The sequence below is a fragment of the Equus asinus genome, chromosome 7, assembly GCF_041296235.1.
Source record: "Equus asinus isolate D_3611 breed Donkey chromosome 7, EquAss-T2T_v2, whole genome shotgun sequence".
NCBI classification, from domain to species: Eukaryota; Metazoa; Chordata; class Mammalia; order Perissodactyla; family Equidae; genus Equus; species Equus asinus.
Window position 1 is genome coordinate 68,710,142 of NC_091796.1, and position 7,783 is coordinate 68,717,924.

The 7,783-nt window shown below is 40.4% G+C and overlaps 1 protein-coding gene across 2 annotated transcripts in view; it reads right to left on the minus strand.

Moving 5' to 3' along the window:
• ARMH4 (armadillo like helical domain containing 4) overlaps positions 1–7,735 on the minus strand; it is a 174,650-nt gene extending 166,915 nt beyond the window's left edge. Inside the window, exons 1-2 of one of the 2 annotated variants that reach the window (XM_070513686.1) lie at positions 7,603–7,735; positions 7,060–7,157 (exon numbers count right to left, since the gene is read on the minus strand). The gene's annotated coding sequence lies outside the window, so the exon portion shown is untranslated. The remainder of the gene's footprint in view (positions 1–7,059; positions 7,158–7,602) is intronic. The other variant, XM_044773649.2, reaches the window with a different exon arrangement.
• Between the last annotated feature and the right edge of the window lie 48 nt (positions 7,736–7,783).

Below are 7,783 nucleotides of genomic sequence, written 5' to 3' on the forward strand. Positions count from 1 at the left end.
ATGATTTTTAGTAAATTTATCAAATTATGCAAGGATTATCACAGTCCAGTTTTAGAATACTTCCTTCACCCCAGTCAAATCCCTAAAGCCCATTTACAGTTAATCCTTGTTCCCACCCCAGGCCCTAGGCAACCACTATTCTATTTTTTTTTATCTCTATAGATGTGCCTTTTCTGGATATTTAATACAAAATAAATCACACAATGTGTGGTCTTTTGGCTGCCTTCTTTCACCTAGCATGGCAACTTTTAGGCTCATACATGTTGAAGCATGTAGGGGTAGTTCATTCTTTTTTCTGGCTGAATAGTATTCCATGGCATGGCTGTACCACACTTCATTTATCTAGTCACTAGGTGATGGACATTGCCCCTCTGCTTTTGCTTCCACCTTTGCTCCTGAATGACAGAACATAAACTGACAGTTTTCTCTTCATTCTTTCAACACGCCTCTTGACAACTTTAAACAGTGTGGCATATCATTTTCCCTAAGGGTGTGAAGCTAGGCTTTCCCAATTTTTATAGGTTGATGAGGATAAAGACATTATGATTAAACCCAATCACTAGACCAGTACCTCTCAAATATTTCCAAACCAGAGACAACGTTGACAGGATGTATACCTGCCACACTCCAAAGGATGTATACCTCACACACTCCCAAACTGTTGCCATGAGAAAAAAACAGTACCACAAAACAATAATAACGATGACAATAATGACCACCACAATAAAACATCCAGGAGATCACAGGAAGAATGGTGCTATTTTGAGGAACCCCAACGAGAAAAATTACATCAAAATGTCTTACGCCAAAATAGGAATAAAAATGCTGTCCTGAAATAAATATTGCACTATGTGCACTGACACCCACGGACAATAAGCAACCCTCTGAGAACATACAGCCTAAATGGTTGTCTTGAAGGTAAGAATCATCATAAAATGAATACATATCCCAAGAAGTGATTCAACCTTGTTGTATTTTTTAGGTTTTTTTTTAACTTTTATTTTTTAATACACAAAAGTATACAAACCAGGGTAAACCTACTCCCAAGGAGCCATCACCAGGGCCCAACAAGCAACAACGCATGGTCAGTCTGCTCCATATACAAATTAAATAAGTCCCCTCCATATTATTTTGAAGCAAATCTCAGGGATCATATATTGTTCTTGTTTTTTGAATTTATAGCTTCACGCAATAAGCCCAGATGGCAAAACAACCTCCGTTGGGTAAGGACTTGTAGAAGCAGGGCTCCACAATGTTTCTTCACATTGTGAAGCGATCTTGTTGGGTTGGGACTGAAAGGATGGAAGGGAATGCAAAAATAAGCTCGGAAAACATATGCCATACGGACATTAAAGGATCACTCTCCCCTTTTGGTTATGAAATGACTAATTTACTATTTGCAGCTAAAATGTGTGGGATCTTTTTCAGAAAATGAAATATCTTTCCCTCACTGAGCATATTGATTAGAGACGTAATCCACACTGTCTGGAATAGTTTCTTTGCAGCTGAACGAATCGCACTCTTCAGTGCACTGTTTAATTTTAGATATATCTTGTCACATTTATTTCAATGTTTTGGCTCTGGATTCTTTTCCCTTTAGGCATGCCTGATGTCCACATTTATACTTCAGCTGTCATTTTTCTTAAAAGGTAGTGTGGGGCAATAGGAAAAGCAATTCCAGGTTTTGTCACATACAAGCAGTATGATCTTATACAAGTTACTTAAGCTCTGAATGGCTTTTCTTTAGCATTACTGTTTCTTACTGATGCCTCAAAAAACCATAATGTTGCTACGCGTGGATCAGCAATCTAAGGAATAACGTTCCTTTCATCATCACCTTGAATGGAAACAAGAGCTTAGAGTAGAACTGTAACTGACACTCCTAAATCATTGTATTTTGAATCTATTTTTTAAAAATGAATTCGATCCAACCATTTCTATCTTTATGCTATCAGAATAAAATATCAAACCTTTCTGTTTGAAACTAACAGAAGAAAATAATGGAAAAGACAAAAAAACCTCATTCTCTCATCTTAATGACAATATGAAAAAATCCAAGTCCTTAGGTTCTATTCCAAACCTGACCCTGGCCTGAGGTATGAATGTGGGGAAACCAGAAAACTGACATTTTTGTCCACCAGTTTGTAGGCACAGCATGAAAATAATTTATAGTAGAATATTAATGAAATAGGATGCTAATTCAGCAAACATATACTTCTATGCTCAATGCATGGGTTATCAGAACCTTTATTAAGTATTTTAGTCCATTTTCTCCGCCTTTACAAGTTTAAATTTGCTGTGGGTAACTGATTCCGTGATTGATGATTCAGGATCTTGCCATACGTCATAGTTCGCAATAAATTTTCATTATGCAGCTCTACAGAAATGACTGTGATAAATCAGTCCAAACACGTCCTGCCCTTAACACAGTTGTGCTACTATTCTGTCGTGAATTACTTCTCTTTCCCGAAAGGGGACACACCACCATAATTTCAGCTCATTGTGAGCTCTGGTTCATTATCTGAAGTTTTACTACAATGTGTCATGAGCATTCATGAAACACGGCATGAAATATTCTTTAAGAGGTCAGCTTCAAAAGCACTATTGTGGTTAATCACGCAGATGGACAGCTATATATTGAGTCTAACCAGTTTCCTATTGTCCCCCGCCAACTGGCGACAAGGTGAGATGCGAGCAGTTCAGCTGGCCACCTTTCTAAGCCACTGTCATCCATTCAAAAAACTACTGAATGCCTTCTCCATACTCAGTCCTATACCAGGTGCTGGTCTACAAAGTCCCCGCTCTCAGGGTGAAGACAGTAAAATAAGAGATTACTTTATAGTGGTGTTAGTCACTTACCAAATATTTATCCAGAACCTATTATATGCCAGGTGCTCTGTTAGGCACTAGGGACTGAAGAGTAAACTAAACAGACAAAAATACTTTAATGTGCTGTAAGATGCACAGGATGCCACTGAGGCACAGATAAAGATCTAAATAGACTAACAGACCAAGTATCAGGGAAAGCTTTTCAGAGGAGCTGATACTGTAGCAGAGTTTGGAAAGCAAGAAAAAAGCTGCTAGATAAAGAAGGCATTCTAGGCACAATATGCAAGGTGTGAAGCAGCAGGATACATTTGAGAAACTACTGGCAGGCTGATATAGCTGCTGATATATCTGAAAACTGCAGAATGTCATTGAAAGATTTTAAGCAGTGTCATGATTGTATTTGCATTTTAGAGTGCTCACTCAGCCTGCAGCACAGACAGTGGATTGTAGAGAGGTCAGAGAGACCAATTAAGCAGCTGATGTCAGAATCCTGATTGCAGAGTAGGAACCGAGAAGATAAGGTTTATGTGAAACATACACAGGACTTTGCAACTGATTAGGTTAGGCAAAAATAGAGAGGGGTCTACATGACTTCTAGGTTTCTGGCTATAAATGCAACTACTTGAGTCACTGGGGCTGATGAAAACTCTTCATCAACCAAACATTGGAGAGCTTTTATAGCACATTCAAGAAGCCTAAGATTAGGTCACCTTCCCAGCCACTTTGGACCCGAAGAAGGTGAGTTATCCCTGGAGACAATAAGTGATGGTTAGCTTTGAGGAGGGTTTTGATGACTAACAATGAACGGTTTATCAACAGGAGTTCAAGGGCTAGTTATTATCTTCATTTTGGAAATATAACCTGCAGAAGAAGTTGAAAAGTTGAAAAACAAAGCTTGCAATTCTGATTAAATCATGTACTTTAAAAAGGATTAATTAGGAGGCACTAATATAATTGGAACTATAAAGTCCCTCTGACCATGTAATGTTAGTTAATTCAATCAGGCTATTAAATATTTTTCTAACAGTGCTTGAGAAAACAGCTCTAAATTGTGATCAATGCCTGACTGTGATTTTATTGTCATTAAATATAAAATTATGTCTTCTTCCATATGGATTACATTTTAAAGGTAATTTGTCACATGGCCATTATTATTCCCTATTAGTGGTCATCATTTCTCTCATAGACTCTTGCAATAGCTTGCAAATTGGTTTCTCACCACCACTCTCAGTCCCCTCCATTTCACCCTGGTCTATCCCACTTCAAAAGAAGTGAACACAAACTGATCAAACTGAACACAAATATGACGTTGTCTTTCCCTTACTTAACATATTTTGAATGGTGACTAATAACCATAGGATAAAGTCCAAACTCCTCAGCATACCAGTGACGGGCTTAATGATTTGGACCCATCACTTCTTGCCAACTGACAGCACATCACTACTCCTCTCATGAAGCGTAAAGCCTTGCCCATGCAATTGCCTCAACCTGGAATGCCTTTCCTGTAGCTCCAGATCGGAAAACTGCCACTGAGCTTCCAGACGGAGCTCATGTATTGTGTCCTCTCTTACGTATTCCCAGTCCTACCTCCCCTGGAAGAATTTCAGATTGCTTCCTGGTCTCTGCCTCTAAAGCACCACGTTCATCCAAGCATTAGTTTTTATCAACAGTTTTAAAAGTTTGTCTGTAAATGTGACTATAAACTCCTGAGGCTAGTACTTCTGTTTTATATTCGTACTTCCAGTGCCTAACAGAGCATCTGCTTGAATTCAAGAATGGAGGAGTGCATACCCCCTTCCTGAGGCTGCCCTGACTGCTCCCTAGGCAGTTGATCGGTCCCCTCCTCTGTCTCCTTTAATATTCCATGCATTTCCAGTATGAGACTTAGTACTTTATAGTCTACCTTCCCAATAAAGTCTGTGAGCAAAGACCGTTCTTTCGTATTCTTGTATTTCCTGGATCTAGCATATAATAGGCCCTCAATAAATATTATTAAAAGAACCAAAACCTTGAAAGCATGCCTCTCAAACTTATGGGTACCACTATTTCTAATATGTTTAGTGCCAGACTCTTGATTCAAAACCACCTGGATTTTTTTTTTTAACGATATGGAAAGGTTGGAAAGATGGACCAAAACTAGCTAGATTAAATTCAACAGAAAGAAGTATAAAGCTCTAAATTTAGGTACACCTTGGATTTTTATTTGCATACTGAATCAATAGTATGATGTGACTAAAAATAAAACAAACAAACCCACTGCTATGTATTAATAAAACACAGCAGCTGGAGCAAGAGAATTGAACCCTGTCATACTATGAGCATTTCAGACATAGCTCGGGTATTGTGTAATTTATGGGGCACATTAACAAAACAGAAAAATTCCAGAAGTGGGTAAATGATTCATAAGTGGCCTGAAAACCATGAAAAAGAGAAACAATTAGAAGATTGGGAATGCTTAGCTTGGACCAAAAAAAAGTAGGGAGAGTGAGAGAGAATAGGAGGTGTTAGCTAAAGGGATGCAGATTCTAGTTCAACCTAGTTTAGATTATTAGTGTGTGTACATTTTCCTCATTTTACAAATGAGGGAACTGAGGCCCAGAGAGTTTAATGGAGTTGCCTGAGGTTAGTCAGCTAACAGATGTAGGACTCAAACGCAGGTCCATATGCCAACCTGCTGGAAAAGCTGGGATTCTTTCAAATGATTCTTATCCTTACAGCGTTTTCCTTTTTTGTGTTTTTAACCTCTAATTGTATTAGCAAACACATTTTCAGTATCTTGTAGATTCCAGGTAGTCATGAGCCCTCTGTTCATCACTGGAACCACTTGGAGAGACAACTCTCATCAGAGGTGGACAGGAAAGTCTTGTATTAGGTTGGAGTTTAGACTTGAAAACCTCTTAGGTCACTTCATATACTAAGATTGTAAAACTCTATGATAAAACATCATTATTTTAGGCATAACTACTTTATAATTGTGCAGTGCAGTTCTGGCTCTGGAGTCAGACTGTCTTGGATAGAATTCCTGCTCTGCCACTTATAGATGAGAGGCCCCAGCACACGATTTAACCTCTCTTGGCCTCAGCATCATTTTCAAAATGGAGATACTACAGCTTAACTCATGAAGTTACTGTGAGGAATACATGGGATTATATACAGCAAACAGAATTCAACAATTAGCTCTAGCCATCCATATTGGAGTGAAAGAGATTGTCAAAGGAGAGGGTACACAGTAAGAAGAGAAGAGGTCTGGGGGCAGAACCATGGAGAACACCAACATTTAGCTGGTATGCTGAGTTGCACAGTATCCCCCCAAAATTCTTGTCCACTGGGAACCTCAAAATGCAATCTTATTTGGAATTAGGGTCTTTGCAGATATAATCAAGTTAAGATGAGATCATAGAGGGTTAGGATTTGGGCCCTAAGCTAACGTCTGGTATTCTTATAAGAGGGAAATCTGGACAGAGAGACATGCAAAGAAGGAAAATGATGTGAAAACACAGGGAAGAGAACGTCATATGAAAACACAGAGGCACAGGCAAGAAGTCCAGGTGCCGACAGAGACAGAGATTGTAGTGACCCATCTACAAACCAAGGAACACCAAGGACTGCCAGCCACCACCAGACGCTAGAGAGAGGCAAGGATGGATCCTCCCCTAGAGCCTTCCAAGAGCATGACCTTGCTGACACCTTAACCCGGACTTCCAGCCTCCAGAACTACGAGAGAATGTGTTTCTCTTGTTTCAAGCCACCCCGTGTGTTGCACTTCGTTATGGCATTCCTAAGAAACTAATGCGGCACAGCTGGTGAGCAGACACGGAAAACACAGAACGGGTAACAACAACACTTAATAGCTTCAAAATATAATCTCAAGTGATCCTCACAAATACCCTGAGAAGTAGCAGGACAGTTCACAGATAAGAAAATGGATGATGAAGAAGTATTAGAGACTTGACAGAAGGTGAAACAGAATCTGAACGAGAGTGAAGGGTCCTGTTCAAACACTCTGACCGTATTAGGCAAAATGTTTCATTCTTTCCCACTGTTTTTGAAGTTTTCTTCCCCATCACAATTCCAACTTCATCCTCCTACCTCCGCTTTCAGGAAGATCGTGGATCAGTGAAGCCTACTAATATCACATGGTCCAAGATTATGCAGCCTTCACTCTCATTATAGAAAGACCTTACCCTTTGAAGGGAGGCTCAGGCATCTCAGTAGGTAAGAAAGACATACTGTGTTAAACAGATCATTCCTCTTCCTACAGAGACAAGGCAGCAGCCTAGCCACCGGCTCCAGCTTTCTTGGGCAATTTCAGCAGAAAGAAGACAGAGCTGTGAAATGATAAAGTTGTAAACAGTCCATGTTATCGAATTCCTACTGCGTGCGCACACTAGCACAGAAAGACGGACTTTCCTCCGGTTGAAGGACTCAGTTTCAGGGTAAACGGGAACCCTTGGTTCAATGTTCCTTCCGTTAAACAACCCTGACTGATCCTCCATAGATAGATCACTAGATGCTATTTTATCTACTTTCTTTTGGATTAAAATTAAAACTTTCAGCAGAATAACTACCAAATAAAGTTGTCTGTGCACATTTTTCTCTAAAGCATCAGCAGTACAGGCTTTGAGACCAGAAAGGCTTGGGGTCCAAGCCCGGCTTTGCTCTGGGGCACGGGGAACGCTACTCAATCTCTCCGAGCTCGTGTTATCCTCACAGATGAGAAGATAACACTTATTCTCAGTATTTCTTGCGAAGCATAAATGATGGCCGACACACCTGGCACAGCAAATTTTGCCCCAAGACTGAACAAATCGAAGTCTTGGGTCCTCTGTCCTCGCTGAGCGCTCTCCGGGACAGCACACAGCTCTCCAAAGCCACACCACCCGGCAGCCTCCGCCTCCGCCTCCGCCTCCGCCTCCGCCTCCGGGCGGGGTCCCGGAAGGACCCGGAGCTGGCT